At 36.9% G+C, this 16,880-nt stretch overlaps 1 protein-coding gene across 2 annotated transcripts in view; it reads left to right on the top strand.

The window, feature by feature from the left end:
- The window catches only part of Ptp36E (protein tyrosine phosphatase 36E), a 146,676-nt gene that overhangs the window by 59,955 nt on the left and 69,841 nt on the right, over nt 1-16,880 (top strand). The gene's annotated exons all lie outside the window — the stretch shown is intronic.

Below are 16,880 nucleotides of genomic sequence, written 5' to 3'. Positions count from 1 at the left end.
ACACACGTTCGCGACGGCAGCGACAATTTTTTGCAAAAACGCGTCCGGACTGACTGGCGTAGCAATCGGAACTGAACTTAATTAATAAGCTATTAAGCTTCCTTATATATCTTCCTGGTATATCCGGGCGGACTCACAATACGCCCTATCACCAGTAATTACGTACTTTTTTACGTTTTTAATTTTTATTAAACTATGCTACTTCTTCACCGTGGAAGTCATTCATGAGCATTTGTAAAGTATGTATCTCATTAGAAAAACTTGTACGTATCGGCTCAGTCTCATTACTCAATATGAATGAACCAGGGGTCTTAGCCTGTAGGCTAGGACGACTTCGTTATTTACCATCAACAAGTAAAGGATCTAATGTAACGAAAACTACTTTTATTATTTATTTTCACCTTTATTATTCTCATTTTACGAACTATTTCCGATATTTTCTAGCCACAGCATTTTATTAATAATAGACAAAAGTTGGCCTGATTACTTCATAGGTCTGCTATTAAAAAAGTGGTACATACATACTCTTTTATCTCTTTCGTTCATGTTTGAAGCTAATTGTAAATGAAAGAGATATTATAAGACAGTCATGCTAAACGTGATTAACGCTTCGTCATTATATAAGACCGAAATGGTTTTCAAATGTTGCCATTTTCGGACCGAAAATAATTTAATTCATTGCGAGAGTACTTTTTGTCTTCTATATTAGCGTAAATACTATTTTTTGGGTTAATATGTGGTGTATAACATTAGATAGATAAATAAATTAAATTATTTATATTTAGATATTTTTCAAACAACACAGGTAAAACTCACACAAGAAGTGCCAATACCTTCGAAAACCTTTGCAGTCAAACTATTGAAAAATGTTTCAAAAGAAAATGAGTAGTTCATATCTTTTCTAGTAATTTCAAAATATATATGATTTCTTTATGTTTGGCATAAATAATGGGACGATCTAACAATAAAGTAACAGGCATCTCTGACATAGCTCCTGTGCATTGTTCTTGGTTTACGCGTTATTTTTTATTTTTTTTATTGCCCTTGTAGGCAGACGAGCATACGGCCCACCTGATGGTGAGTGGTTACCGTCGCCCATGGACTTCAGCAATGCCAGGGGCAGAGCCAAGCCGCTGCCTACCTGCGTTAATACTACTTATACTTTACTAAAGTCACGCGAATGCTCGGTAGCTGGCTTCAAAGTGTGATTCGGAAGGAAACACAATGAATTGTGTTTGTGTACATTCGAAAAGGCAAAAGAATAGTCGGCACACGCGTTTTATCGTCTATTCAAACAAATAATTTTATTTCGAAAAGGAAATTTCGCATCCATTGTTTTACTGCCGTGTTTTTCTGGCAATGGCGATTGAGTTTCTACGACTACATTCGAATGCTCCAGGAATCGTGAATAATCAATCACTGAGATTAATTGTGTTGTTGTTTTCATACGAAACGGCAATCGGATTTAGTCGGTGACATTCGGCGGTCGTCGGATTAGGCTCCTTGTACCATCATGAATCTGTTCATAAATGTTTTTTTTCTGTTGAAGCTCTTAGATAGGCCTCTTCTAATATGCGCCACTGAACTTCACCTTTTCGCCTCATCCATTTAATTAATAAAATAATCTTGAGGTTACGCAAAGGCAAAAATCCTTACAATTTACTTTTCTTGAAACTTGACCATTCCACGGAGAAACGAGCTTAGAGATCTGCACTCGAACTTTCGGTAAAGCTAAATAAAGTAACAGCGGAAGTAAGAAACTTTACAAATACTTCACCTTTTTTACTGTTTCAAACTTTCGACTCTTCAAAGCTAAAAATCTCTAGAGAGAAATGAACGAATTTTAATTAAAATGCTTTGTTTAATAACCATGTAGGGTTACTGGTTGTTTAGTTAGCTAGTGAGAAAACATTCTGTAGGTATTTTTTTGATGCTTCACGAGTTTATTTTTTAAATATTTCAGAAGCGCGAATTGTTTTTTCTTAATTATCTTTTATATTAATTAACTAAACAATCCATTTAAATACGAATTAATTTATAAAAATACGAGAAGAAACCAAAACGGAAACGAGGGTATTAAAAAAATATATATAACACAAAATAACAATCAAGATACAAAGCAAAAGAGGTCGTGGGAACAAATCGCAAAAGAGATCATGATATTCCACATCCCTGATCCTTTTTCGCTTAGCCTTTACAAGAAGAATTTATATTCATGCAATATAAAAATAACGAAAAACTTTTTTTTATTGCCCTTGTAGGCAGACGGGCATACGGCCCACCTGATGGTGAGTGGTTACCGTCGCCCATGGACTTCAGCAATGCCAGGGGCAGAGACAAGCCGCTGCCTACCGCTAAAATGCAATTAAGTGGGGTTTATTTCTAACCGCAATTTCGCATGGTTTTTCCTATAAAAAGAACTCGCCGCCATCTGTCGCAAATGAAATTCCAGTCCAGCGCCCAACGTTCAATAGGACTTCCAAATGAAAATAGAAAAAAGCGTCGAGCTTCAACGGGCGACTAAACCAATCAATGTCCAGGGAAATAGGCCTCGAGTTGCGGGCGGGGGCTTAGTGTTGGACAGTAATCGGTTTGTCTGGCTCCCTTCGGAGCGATGTTTAAAAAATCATTTTATATTTTTTTACGAAAGCAATCAATACACAGCACGATACTGAAATTTGTATGCGCTATTTTATATTAGTCTAGACGTCGAGCAATCACATCAATGAACCGTCACGACGACAATGCAATGTAAATGCTGCCACGCATCTTGAGATATGAGTTCTAAGGTCTCAGTATAAACGGCTGCCCTACCCTTCAAACCGAAACGCATTACTGCTTCACTGCAGAAACAGGCGGGGTGTTAGTTGGTACCTACCCGTGCGGACTCACAAGAGGTCCTACCACCAGTAATTACGCAAATTATAATTTTGCGGGTTTGATTTTTATTACACGATGTTATATTCTTACACCGTGGAAGTCAATCGTGAACATTTGCTTAGTACGTATTTCATTAGAAAAATTGGTAGCGGGATTGGAACACCGTTGCATCGCTCGACACGAATGCACCGGACGTTTTATTCTTTAAGCCACGACAACTTTCGGACACAAATAAAAAATATTGTTGTAATATTATTTCTAATGTAAATGTAATAAATGCTAATGTAAATATAGCTTAATGTATACTATAATAGTTTTGCTTGTCTACTCCCAATGGCACTTTGAATTAATAGAGAAAAATTATTCTTCTATGTATTTTATATCGCGTGGTGAAAACTTTGAGGTTTGGTCCTATCTACGTAAGCTTACAACACTATCATAAATCGTCGTTCATCTTTGATTATCATAACATTAATTAACAATAGAGACAAAGAATAGTGTTACAAAATTTAACTACTTTTATACTACAAATAACTTCTTATATTACTTATAGATTTCCTAGGCCTTTAATGAACTATAAGTAGATGGATGACCTGACAACCCTCATGGCGTTTAGTGGTTATCAGAGCCCATAGATATCACAACGAATCTTACCTTGAAATGTGAACTAAATTATCTGAAAACCTTGCTACGCAATAAATTTAGGTAATGGTAGTGCCACGCCAATATTATGTCATTCATTCTTTCGTGTATAAATATTTCATCATTCGATCATTCTTTTCTCCGGCTCTAGCTCATTTCTATGAAGAGACTATCTAAATCTTTACAATATCTGCAAAATTTAATCCATAAAAATAAAATTATGATACGCGACACTCTCTTTCGCATGTTTTAAAAGCAAGCACGTATGTAAATGTGATATAGCATGCAATAAATTACAGTGTAGCAGTGAATTTTCGTGAGAAAACATATTTTTTACACGTGAAGTGAATGGGAAGATGTGACGACGCTAAGAACCCGACCTAGAGAACTCATAAATCATTCAGATTATGAGACGCCGCGGAAAAGTGCCACAATAATGTATGTGGTTCTCATTTTTGTGTTTGCACGTCTCGGTGTTGAGTGAACTTTCGCATTTCCTTCACTATACTGAAGAGATTTAAAAATAAATTTAACTGTCACTTTAAGAGTACACTAGAGGTCCCGCAGTAGTCGAAATTCGACTATAATTGATTGAAATTGTCAGTTTCTACACTATTATGATTGTATTTCATACTTCTATAATCACAAATTTCGCCAAGACTACACTATAAAAAATATTAGTAAAGACAAACAATATTTAATCTATTCCCAATTTGACGTCTGTTGTCAAGAACAAAAGTATGCAGGCGTGTGTGCGTCAATATGATATGCAGTGTGTGTAATGTTTTCTTTATTGATTTAATGTATATTTTATGCATTATTTAAAAAAAATATTAGCATTGTGCACTTCTTCTCTATATTCTATATAAGTGTGGAAAATTTCATACTCTTCCGTCCGCGCAATTTTCGTAAAAAGGGATACAATGTTTTTGCTTCACGTATTAATATATAGATAAGTATAATAATATATAATAAATAAATAAATAAGTAGGTAAGTTCGCACCTTATCTGATGTTATGGGTGACTAAAACCCGTCGACAATTCAATATGGAACTGCTGGTTCCCTTGAGAGATTTTTGAAGTGAAACTTCTCTAGAATCGTTGTGATATGATTTCAAACTCGATGAAACGAAACGAAAAAATTACTGTGCCGCGATTGGCTTGCCGAAGCGGCTCCGAGCGGCGCCGACAAATCACGAAGCGCTCCACACGGTCTCGCGTCCCCGACTAGTTCAGTGTGTTTTTGACGTCCGTGCACGCTGTCGTGGCTCTTGGAGCGCCCTAAGACAAATGTACGGCCTATCTGATGGTGAATGGTAACCGTTGCTCGTAAACTTAGCAATGCCAGAGGCACAGCCAAGTAGTTCTAGTTGCATTAGTCAAACCGAACTTCAAACTGGAATGTCTTTTATGGTAGGCAGCGGCTTGGCTCTGCCCCTGGCATTGCTGATGTCCATGAGCGACGGTGACCACTTACTATCAGGTGGGCCGTATGCTCGTCTGCCTACAAAGGCAATAAAAAAAAAAAATGTCTGCTGTGAAATAAATGAAACTGCGACACTAATACTCACAGCTTCACCACCAGTACTTAGAACGGGAAATAGTTGGACAATAAAAACACAAAAGGAACAATTCCTGTGTACCCATGCCATTCTCAACCCACTGGTTGGGTGAAACTAATTTGAGTGGGTAGCGGTCTGGGAACCCCAACGATCCATCAAAACGGACATAGCCATATTATACGGACACACAAACTCTACTAATAAACGAGTTGAGATGGACGTGCTCCGTCGAAAACTTGCTTTATTTCTATGCAGTCAAATGCGATTTTAGTCTAACGTTTTAGCTATGACATATATTAAAATAAATTTAACAAATGGTTATGCATAGATAACTGAAACTACATTTAGCGTTTAATCTTGTGTTCTTTATCGTCATTTTATTATTTGCGACATTTCGAATACTTTATAGCTTTCGTGGCCACCAACGACTATATTATATACTTGTAACTATATAAGAGTGTATAGTTTACCATTTGTAGGGCATTTTAAAGGCGCTCTGGTCGGTCTATTTCTGCATACTGAGTTAGACTTACGCCTCAAAGTGGCATTTACATTCTGGAATCTAAAGTGCCTTATTCACGATCCATCTTGCTGTACGTCCCGCCAAGGCCATGCACGATGCACGATGCAAAAGGATCATGAATAGGCTTGACGTACGTCGATAATTATTATTAATTGCGGCCTTGAGCTGACGTACAGCCGTGATGGATCGTGAATAAAGCGCTAAATGCATCGTGCATCGTGCATGGCCTTGGCGGGACGTACAGCAAGATGGATCGTGAATAAGGCACTTAAGACTCGAACTAACTCACCGCCACAATATGTTATTACCAACTCAACAACACATGCCACATAGTATTGATCTACTACTTAGATAGGAACGTATATTATATTATTGATTGAGCAGACCAGTTTACGAGAAAGACAATGGACTCGCCTCAAAGCTGGAGATAGAAATCCTGTATTGTTGATTGACAGTCCAAGATGAAACCGAAACGCAATTTGATAGAATTAGGCCTGAACAACTAAAGATTAGAAGTTATTGAACTTTTCCATTACGAAAGAAGTGGGCTGTAATAAAATGCAATGAATCGAAATGAAGAAAGTGCTTTGGATAAATCGCACTTATTCACGATACGTCATCGCCAAGAACTGCCAAAAACCATTTTCGGTTCACGGAACACAACACGTATCGTATCGTATAGCTCGTGAGATAGAAAATGGTGTTTGTTGAGTCAGAGAATTGTAAATATGTTCTAAGTACGCTTCATTTGAATTCGCAACGTATGTTTTATCTTTAAAAAGACTTGACGATGGTTAAACACAATATTTTCATCGGTTTTTGCTAGACGTGAACATAATTAAAACCGCTTTTACGATTTAATATAGCCTTTCTTATTGTCATTGTATTATTTCCGACAAGTCCAACACTTGCAGTTTTCGTGGTCACGGACAAACTGGCTTCATAGTTAGTCAGAAGAAATAATTAAAGTTGATAAATTATTTTTTATTAGTGTAAATAGACAGACTATGGTTTATTTTGTGCTATGAAGTGACCGGAGTTCATATCACATTGAGGCAGGTCAAGTTTGGTATCGCGGAAACCGGCCTCGTTGGTCGTCGACTATGGCCTCGACGACCCGTCGGTCGGGCGACCTCGGTGTGGCGCCGCGAGTCTGATTGTAGTGTTGACTGCGGGAACACCCCTACTCTGACCGGGTTCTAACCCCCGACGGAGATCGGACGTCGGGTGTAAGAATGCAGGGGAGTCGTTTAGTGCGGTAGGGCCCTAAAACTCCTTCGGCCTGCGGTCTGCTCCCAATATCAGGAGATCGTCAAGTCCCACATACCACGTAGGAGGTTCGGCATCCGGCCAAAAAAAAAAAAAAAATCAAGTTTTTTTTTAATTACTATAGACTCGTTGGTGCAGTGGCTAGTGCTAGCTCTGACACTAGACTAGCTCTAACACTAGAAGAAGGCTTAGGGACCTCGGTAGCCATACTCGTCGAACTCGACAAAGAGTTCGACGTGCAGCCTAACCTAAACATCAGCTCGCTGACTTTCTCTCCGGATCTTCTCAGCGGGTCGCGATTCCCAACCGGTAATAGATCCATTCGCGAAGCAGCTGCTCTTGAGTTGTTAGGTCTCCTTTGGAGGCGCTCGGGAAGCTATTAGCAAATCCAGCCCCTACAGGCTGAGCCTTTGCTTGCCCACCGGTCGTGGTGAAACTGAAAAGGCCTCCAGTAACCTTTCAAACATAAAAAAAATTAGTACTCGGCGCGGAAATATCGTAGGAGAGTCGAACTCCAGTCCAAAGAAAAAAGTGCAAAATATTTAACTCTGTGTCATGCGATTATTTCAAGCAAGTATTCACATAGATCGTTTAAAGAAATACCTCTCATGACATATCCAGCTACGAATAGACTTATTATTTTTTTGTAGGTATCCAGTCTATTTAAATATCTTGGTATACGGGTTTTATCAATAAGCGTCATCTGAAGGTTGATTAGAATCATAGTTTGGCTTGGAATCAGAAAATTTATGCAAATGTATATATATACATACATATACTTCTATATATTTAAACGTATATCATTATGTATATCAGTCTCTGGTTCCCAAAGTACAGGGCACCTTAATAATAAATGAATAATAATTATGCCAAAATTATGTTTTTTTTTTAATGTTAACTAGTGTAGCATTAAGCTGTTGATAACAACAACTTTAATGGAATACAGGTTAATCTAATGAATTAAGGAAGAACGAATTAGTAAATGATCAAGTACTATTAAATTGAGAATAATCAAAATTCTTAAAATGTGAGTGAAAAATTTAAGAAGAATTTATTTAAAGATTAAAATTTACGGAAATGTAGTAAATCTAAATGCCCACTATATCAACCACACTGTAATAAGACCAATAAACTATACGCTTTTTAAAAAATAAAAGCTATTTGAACCAACGTTAATCATTGCGAAATAAGTTTTACAATTTTTTCTTTACTTTGCTGGTCTTCAATCTAATTGGATACCCCTTTTTGTAAGATTCTGTGAACAGCTTGTTTTTGTCGGCACATTTCATTCGCCGGCTTCGCTCCGAGCTTGAAAGAATAAACTTGTTAACTTTTTATTTACAAACTTTACTTTGACTGTGCGGACATTTAAATATTTTTTATGTTTTACGAAAAAATATTTTTCTTCTTTACTTTCTTCCGTATGTTCATACACAAATAGTAATGCAGCGATGTAATAAGTATATCAATTGCAGTAAATGATAATAGCAGAAAACTGTTTTTAAAAGATTTTTTAAAAATTCCAATAAAGCTCCTTCGTCTACAGTTCATAATTATATAAATAAATAAAATAATTGTAAAAAAAAAACAACCAAAAAAGTTACCCTATTTTATTCTCTTCTTTTTCTCCACCTTATGCCACTAGGTGGGGTCGGCACTAATTTTTCTCTTCCATTCTCTTCTATCAGCCGTCATCTCAACACTCACTCCTCTCTCTCTCATGTTATTATTATTATCTCATTTATTCTTCGCCCATTTACAGAATATTCAAAGAAAAATAAGTTATCGCATAATTGAGTGCAGAAAGTTACAGCTCTTCCGGTAACCACTTATTACCAAACCGTATAGACATCACACCGTGAATATTGTCACCGGCCTTGAAACGTGAGGTCGAAATCCTAAAGGTAGGCATGGTGGTCGTGGACTTGGGCTGGCCTCCATTCTCCAATGAATGCTCTATTCACCGAGATTCGAAAGAGAAAATTCATATTAAATTAAAAATTTCACATCTCCTGTATTGCATTCATTCAGCGAAATCTCAGCTTAGTTTGTAAGTATAATATCACCTCAATTATAGGTACAAACAAAAACATCTTGAAATATTAAATATAAGAGCAAAATTTAAATACAATAACAATAAAAAGTCATAAAATCCACGTTTATACTATAATATTTTATAATATGAGCACATCAAACCAGGAGGATCTTTTTCATCACTAAATAGTATAAAACAAAGTCGCTTTCTCTGTCCCTATGTATGCTCAAATCTTTAAAACTACGCAACAGATTTTGATGCGGTTTTTTTAATAGATAGAGTGATTGAAGAGGAAGGTTTATATGTATAATAACATCCATTAAATAGAGGGGAAATCAATAATAAATAACAGTTTCCGAAGCGAAACGAGAGCGGGTCGCTAGTTGTTAACAAAAGAAACTAATAAAAATTCACGAACAAAATCGAATTCATCTTGAATTTTCCGATGTTTCAAATGCAGTATTATTGCAACAAAATTTATAGTTACTGTTTTCGTGATGTCTGTGACCACACAATTAACATTTCAACTTGGCTGCTATGCATTAGTCCAATTGATACAAAAGCCATTTAACCGATATAAGCAAAGAGGACAATCAAATCAGGGTTCCTTGTGAACTTTCGTCTAATCCCTGAGGCCGCGAGTTACGAGATAGCCCGGATTTCCCACGAGCTTCACTTGTATTAAGAAATAAATTCGACCACTTGCGGAAACTCGATTTTACTACGTCTCTTGCATTTACTTACATTATGTCATTGTTTATTTATGAATAAAGCACAATGTTGCTACGTAAGGATTATCATAATTCTTTAGTGATTATTAGGGATTATTATAATTAAGTGATCATTGATGCCCATTGGCATTAACAGCGTAAATACCGTCACTCAACTTCAGACTTGAGTTCTAAGTCTCAGTTTCTCAATATAACGACTGCCTCAAACTTCAAACCGAGACGTCGTGAGTCTGGTTGTAGTGTTGACCGCGGGAGCCCCCCTACTCTGTCTGGGTTCTGACCCTGGGTGGAAATCGGACGTCGAGTGAGAGAGTGCAAGGCGAGTCGTTTGGTGGGTAGGGCGCTAAAACGGCCCTTGTGGGCTCGCAGTCTGCTCTCAACATCTGCAAACTGTCAAGTCCCACATCACCCGCGCACCCCCAGGCGCGGGCCCCTCATAGGAAGTTCGGCACCGGCCCGAAAAAAAAAGGTAGTGGTATCCATGCGTGCTCACAAGATGCCCTACCACCATCATACTATTAATACTTAGAAAGTGTTGTCTTCCATACCCAAAGGGGCTGCCATTGGGCAATAACCTTTCCCAACTAGAATACATAATGACTTTCTATTACGGTAAGAACAAGAAGAAATTAGGTAATTCTTTGTATAAATCTCTCTTCGTAAGTGTACCTTTTATTATACCGTATATTTTACTACAGTATTATATTTTTTGAATTATTTTTTTGCTTAGACGGGTGGACGAGCTCACAGTCCACTTGCTGTTAAGTGGTTAATGGAGCCCATAGTAATCTACGACGTAAATGCGCCAATAATTTTGTTTCTCAGTATTTTAAATGGTCACGATTAAATATGTTTTCGTAATGTCGTATTCTGGATAGTGTTAACCTAAAAAATAAAAAATGTGTTTTAACATCATCTTGTTCCTGTTAAGATTCACAAGATTTATCGCAATGTCTTCGATTTGTATTCACGGGTAACTTCTTAGCTTCTAACTTGTGTATTTCTAGCGCGAATCAGTGATGCATTCTAGTTCGAAGAGTAAAGCAATATGATCATATCATTCGGTGCGCGTCAATCGTATGCTCCTTTGCTTTTAAAATGAAAAATTCTAAACGCATCTTAGAGATTTTAAGCGAAAAGTGTTTTTTTTTTTATTCCTTAGATGGGTGGACGAGCTCACAGCCCACCTGATATTAAGTGGCTACTGGAGCCCATGGACATCTACGACGTAAATGCGCCACCCACCTTGAGATATAAGTTCTAAGATCTCAGTATAGTTACAACGGCTGCCCCACCCTTCAAACCGAAACGCATTACTGATTCACAGCAGAAATAGGCAGGGCGGTGGTACCTACCCGCGCGGACTCACAAGAGGTCCTACCACCAGTAATAGTTCTGTTATAACGCTTAATTGGACCTTATGATACGCTTAAATAAAGCGACATTTCGGTCTATATGACCGCATAAGCGGATAAGATGGCATAGCGTGTATGCTAAATGACATAATAATATTCATATTAAAGTGCGTAATACATTAATTACATAAACTATATTAATATTACAGGACAGTGTCAAGCTGGCGAAGAGAAAAAGGTCAAGTCCGTTGACATTGTCCAAAATCGTTGTCATAATGAACGAAATGCGTCAAGCTTCCGGCTGACTCGAAAGCATCTGCCAATAATACAGCTATTAAATAACTCATAAAAAGAGCTATAACATTATGACAAGACTAAAACCGATCATAAACAAGAAAAATATGAGACCCGATAATTTTATAAACGTTGGCAAATTTTCAAAATATCGCAAACTTTGTTTTTTTAATAAATAATTTGTATTTAAATGAAGCGAAATTAATTTTTATTCGCATCGACGACTTAAGATTTATTAGACTTAGCAATGAATTTGATTTGAAACTAAATTGCGTTGGAAAGTCAATCTCCATGGTAATCAGATGAGGCCAGAGGCGGCGAACCTTTAATTATTTCTGTCCATAGGCAGTATATAGCTTCTGTTTTGTTTTAATTACTCATCTTGATGAGGTGGAAGACTGATGAACGAAGAATTCCGTGAAGGCAGGCCTGTAGGGCATTATGGTGGCATAAATGTCAGAAACTTCTGGATCGGTAAATTTACCAACAAAAAAAATTGTTTCAAATCCAAAACATGTAATCTTACAATGAATTCCTTGGTAATTTTTATGGGGGCATTTGTAAGAATTTTTGACTGAAAGTTGCAAGTTGTTGAGAATAATGTATGTTTAATTCCTATATAAATTCAATAATTTGTAGTGCCTGTGGGTTTTACTAACTAGGAAACGTAGAGGCTTTATGAAAATAAACATTTTCCTGCTCTGGATTGCATCGAAATATTTTCATTGAAGAACACAGTGACTCAGTGTTTACGGATTCCATTCATGAGATGCGATCGAAATATTTTGCCGGAAATTTGCAGGAATTCGAAATATATTTTTCTTTGAACTCAACATTTTCTGGAAATGTTTCAAATTTATTGTTTTACTTAATTTATTTTACTGATTATTTAATATGTCCCTGTCGTTAATACATACCATGGACAACTAATGAAATAATGTACCAATCTAAGAGTCCGAAGTTAAAGTTTTACGAGACTCCGCAGTTGTCCGATTTCTACAGTAAGAGACAAATAAAGCAATTAGAGTCGCTATTTCACAGAAATGAGAAAAATGCTGAAGGAGGTAACATTATTTTTATGATAAGGAACAAATTTTTTAATTCTATTTTTTCCATTATGCTGCAATACCTCAATCTCCGTTAATGGTTTAAGAGTTAAAGGATTTATTAGTGTCCTTTTTGCGCTTCCTAATATGTCTTTTATCAGCTAAATCAGTGAAATCACGCAAGAGTTAAATGTGTACAATTTAGGCCCTATTTAGTGGTAAGAGATATGTAAGCCTGTATGGATAAGAACCATCCTACTTATTTCCGGAAAGTTGGAGCGTTTGCAAGGATATTTTGAAGCATAATCATATAATTTGTATGCTTACTATTAATTATTTTGAACGATAACAGTGACCACATCGCAATCATTCTGTCATTAGTCATCTCTAAAACTATGATCTTGAATTGATTAATCTGAACTTGAATAAAACACACTTTAATCAAGTCCCAGTTTGATTACTGAAATGAATCCAAGTAACTAAATAGTCGAGTGTTTTATGTAATGTTTTGATTACGAAGATCCGGTAGGAATGGGCATCGTGCCAGAAACGTCACGGCTGGGACATTCCATGACCAATACGATCATATTCAAGTAATCAAATATATCTATCTGGGTCATTCGGTTTCTTGCATGCGATGTTTCAGATTCCTTATACGAAAGGAATACAGATAGCCCTTCTTATAACACGGTAGATATGTACGTTCCTACAAAGAAACGTGTTGTGCGAAACCGTGTTATATGATAATAGAAGCCGCTACAAAATGGAAAGTAATTTTTCTGAATGAAACATCTCAAATATTCGTGTATGTAATTTTTTAACTATACATAAAAAATAAAGCAGTAAAAATGTCGGTTATTCTCATATATATTGTGTGTTCATAGTAGATTGGACACGACTTTTAAGCACCGCCTACTTGGACACGACTTTTGTTGGGTCATTTTTAGAGCGCAGTTACATTTCCTGACTTATTATTTATTCGTAGGTTCATAGTGAATAATGTAACTAACTTGCTAAATAATTTTAAACAAAAATCTCATTATTGTGTTGTAGAAGTACCATGTTATAAGAAGGTATTGGGGAAATTTTCTTTTCGTTTTAGAGTGGAACCGTGTTGTGAAAAACCATGTTATTAGGAAGGTTACCGGTAGTTATTACTTTTTTTAAATTATATTGAGTTATGTTTTACAATTTAGACCTTTTTTATATCTGATTTCGCTATAAGCATTATGAGTTTGCTAGAAAAAAACATGTCTAATTTGAGTTAAGCTCATCCTTGTTATTGGTTTCTTCGATTATTTATTCCCTTATTACAATAACTAGAGATCAACTGTCGCTTCGAATCCACGGTCTCCAGGGATGAGAGTGAAGTCCCCTAGCGGCCTTCACTATTAGTCAATTTAATAGTTCACTTAATTTAAACAAACTAATACACGAATGCTCTATTAATAAATTTATATTTTTGGTTACGTCAGATTCCAAGCGGAAATAAACATAAAATTCGTCATTAGGAAATATTAAGAGCACTAAATTGACGAATTATTAAAAGATAGGTACTCAGTACTAAAATTAATTCAGCGTCTCTTAGGATCTTTCGGAGCGTATGTACAATTGTTCTGGCCGGGCATAATGCCCAAATCAGTGCAGGGGAATGTCCCCGCGTCGAACCCGCGTGGCTCGGCTGCCAAAAACGTGACGCCTTAGTGACGTAGTCGCTCCAAAAACGTTCGCCAACTGCATGAGCATTTTATTCGTCAGTGATCTGAATAACATCACGAATTCACGTGAACGGAAGTTTTGAAAAAAAAAAAAATGTGTGTGTGTGCAAGTCACATACGGTAGAAGTGAAACTTGTAAATAAGATATAGATGTAGATATACTGACTATTCCACTACACTATTCCGCCTATTTCTGCCGTGAAGCAGTAATGTGTTTCGGTTTGAAGGGCGGGGCAGCCGTTGTGACGATACTGAGACTTTAGAACTATATCTCAAGGTATGTGGCGCATTTAACGTTGTAGATATCTATGGTTCCAGTAATCACTTAACACCAGGTGGGCTGTGAGCTCGTCCACACATCTAAGCAAAAAAAAAAGCACAGGATGCTACGAAGAGTCGCACAAAGAGGAGACCGAGAACGTCTAATGTTTTCTATCTCATTCTCTCGCCGGCTGAATCCTATACATTTATGTGTTTGTGTCTCTATGGACTTATTTTTTCGTTTCATCGGGTTTGAAATCACAACGATTCTAAAGAAGTTTCACTTCAAAAAGAAAGCAATAATCCCGATTTTTTCATTTTTGAATGTGTACCATGAAACTGTCATTCATAATACAAATCGATGCTATTTGTGTTTTTGTGCCCCTGGTATATAATATTCAATTTTACCTTTTTAAAACATTTATACTTGTACAGATTTCGTGACTGGCTCTAACGTAAACACTATTTGTCTCAAAACTTTTGGCAGGGTGTGTTGTGAGCCTGTACGGTTAAGTACCACCATCCTGCCCATTTCTGCAGTGAAACAGTAAGCGTTACGGTTTAAAGGGTGGGGTAGTACTTTACAACTGAAACTTAGAACTCATGTTCCAAGTTTCTTGTTCGATCTTCTCACTGGATCGCGTTTCCGATCCGGTGGTAGATTCTGCGAAGCACGGCTCTTGCTAGGGTTCGTGTTAGCAACAGCGTCAGGCTTGAGCCCCGTGAGCTCACCTACTCGCCCGGTTATGCGGAAATGGTCTCTCAACGATATGGTAGGAAAAAAAGACTCAACGAGTGATATGAAAAACAAGAGTTTTATCTCAAATAAGGCGTCGTATAGACTGATTACCCTTAAAAGGGACCGATTTTTTTTTGTCGCAAATTAATTTGTAAATTGTCTCCCTAATGTAAGCCGCATCCGTCACTCAATGTCTTAAAATACATCCCACATGGTTTAATTCGCACCTCTAGCTTTTTACAATCATCTAATTGGAATATGAATTAGTAAATGAGTGTATTATGTGTAATTAATTAATTAATGTCTCTCTCTACTCTTCTTCAACCCGTGTTTTTTTTTTATTGCTTAGATGAGCTCACAGCCCATCTGGTTGTTAAGTGGTTACCGGAGCACATAGACATCTACAACATAAATGATGCCGCCCACCTCGAGATATGAATTCTAAGGTCTCAGTATAGTTATAACGGCTGCCCCACCCTTAAAACTGAAACGCATTACTGCTTCTCGGCAGAAATAGACGGGGTGTGGTACCACCCGCGCGGACTCATAAGCGGTAAAAACCACCAGTAAAAACCAGTTTAATACCATTAATTAATGTAATTATTATGAATTAAGCGCTATGACATATCATATCATCTTCAAACGAGGCTTGTGGAGAGTACTTAACGGTAGGCAGCGGCTTGGCTCTGCCCCCGGCATTGCTGAAGTCCGTGGGCGACGGTAACCACTCACCATCAGGTGGGCTGTATGCTCGTTCGCACTCGCTCGCTTATTTCTCAAAAACGAATGCACATACCACAGGACTCTTTACACCACGCTTGGTTGACTGTTAGTGAATGCTTCAGGCATTAAGTCCGCCATTGTACTTTTGTGCATAAAAGTTGAATAAATAAATTAAATAAACTAAATAAATTTGACTTTTTTTTTATAGCCCATGCAGGCAAAAACGCCCTATTGACGTCAGCATGCCAGGGACAGAAGCAATCCGCTACCTATCTACGCATGTGGCATATTTTCTTTAGTTTTACGTAAGCACGTAGTAACGCCATAAGTTTTAAACAACCTACGCACTAGTAACTACAGTATGCTAAGTGCTAAATTTGGAAGAAATATTCTTATAAGGTATCCCCCAAACTTTTCAATGGTGTAATCTAAAAGTTAAAACCTTGTTTCGCGAGCTTTATACCCTTTTAAATATATTAATTAGTAAAGTGACTGTTTAGTGATATTGTTTATGAAAACCTAAAACCACTGTGAAGTGCTGGTAGCAATATAGCAGCAACGTCTATAATTGAAATTGAGTGTGCGTATTTTCATAATGGCAACATATATGCATATTCTATGTACACCTATAACAAACACTCTTCGAAAATATATAAATTTCATAAATAAAAACCATTACTTACCACGGACGCGTGCTACCACGAAAACTGTGTAGTATTCAAGACGAAGGAAGTAATATAACAACAATAAAAATCCGAAATTAAACAGCCAAAATAGTTATCATTATGTTTACGACTCGCTAAAATCGAAGAGATTACTATATAAACTTAATTCTCCTAATTCTTTTTTGTACTGCTCTGTGTTGTCCTATGCTCTTACAGACAAAGGACATGTACGGGCTAGCTAGAGATAGTACATGAAAAGATATGAAGAAAAAAATTAATTTCAACAAGGAACAATCTACGTGCCTCTTAAACTACAGGATCTTAGCTATGTCCTTTTGATTCAGAGCCAAATATGACAACTGCTGATTAATTTATGTAATCTCTATATATAAAAATGAATTGATGTTCGATAATTCGTGACTCCCCCGCTGCATCAG

Source organism: Bombyx mandarina, chromosome 19, assembly GCF_030267445.1.
Source record: "Bombyx mandarina strain Sakado chromosome 19, ASM3026744v2".
Classification (NCBI taxonomy): domain Eukaryota; kingdom Metazoa; phylum Arthropoda; class Insecta; order Lepidoptera; family Bombycidae; genus Bombyx; species Bombyx mandarina.
Note: the sequence above shows the minus strand (reverse complement) of the source record. Positions and strands in the feature narration are given on the sequence as shown.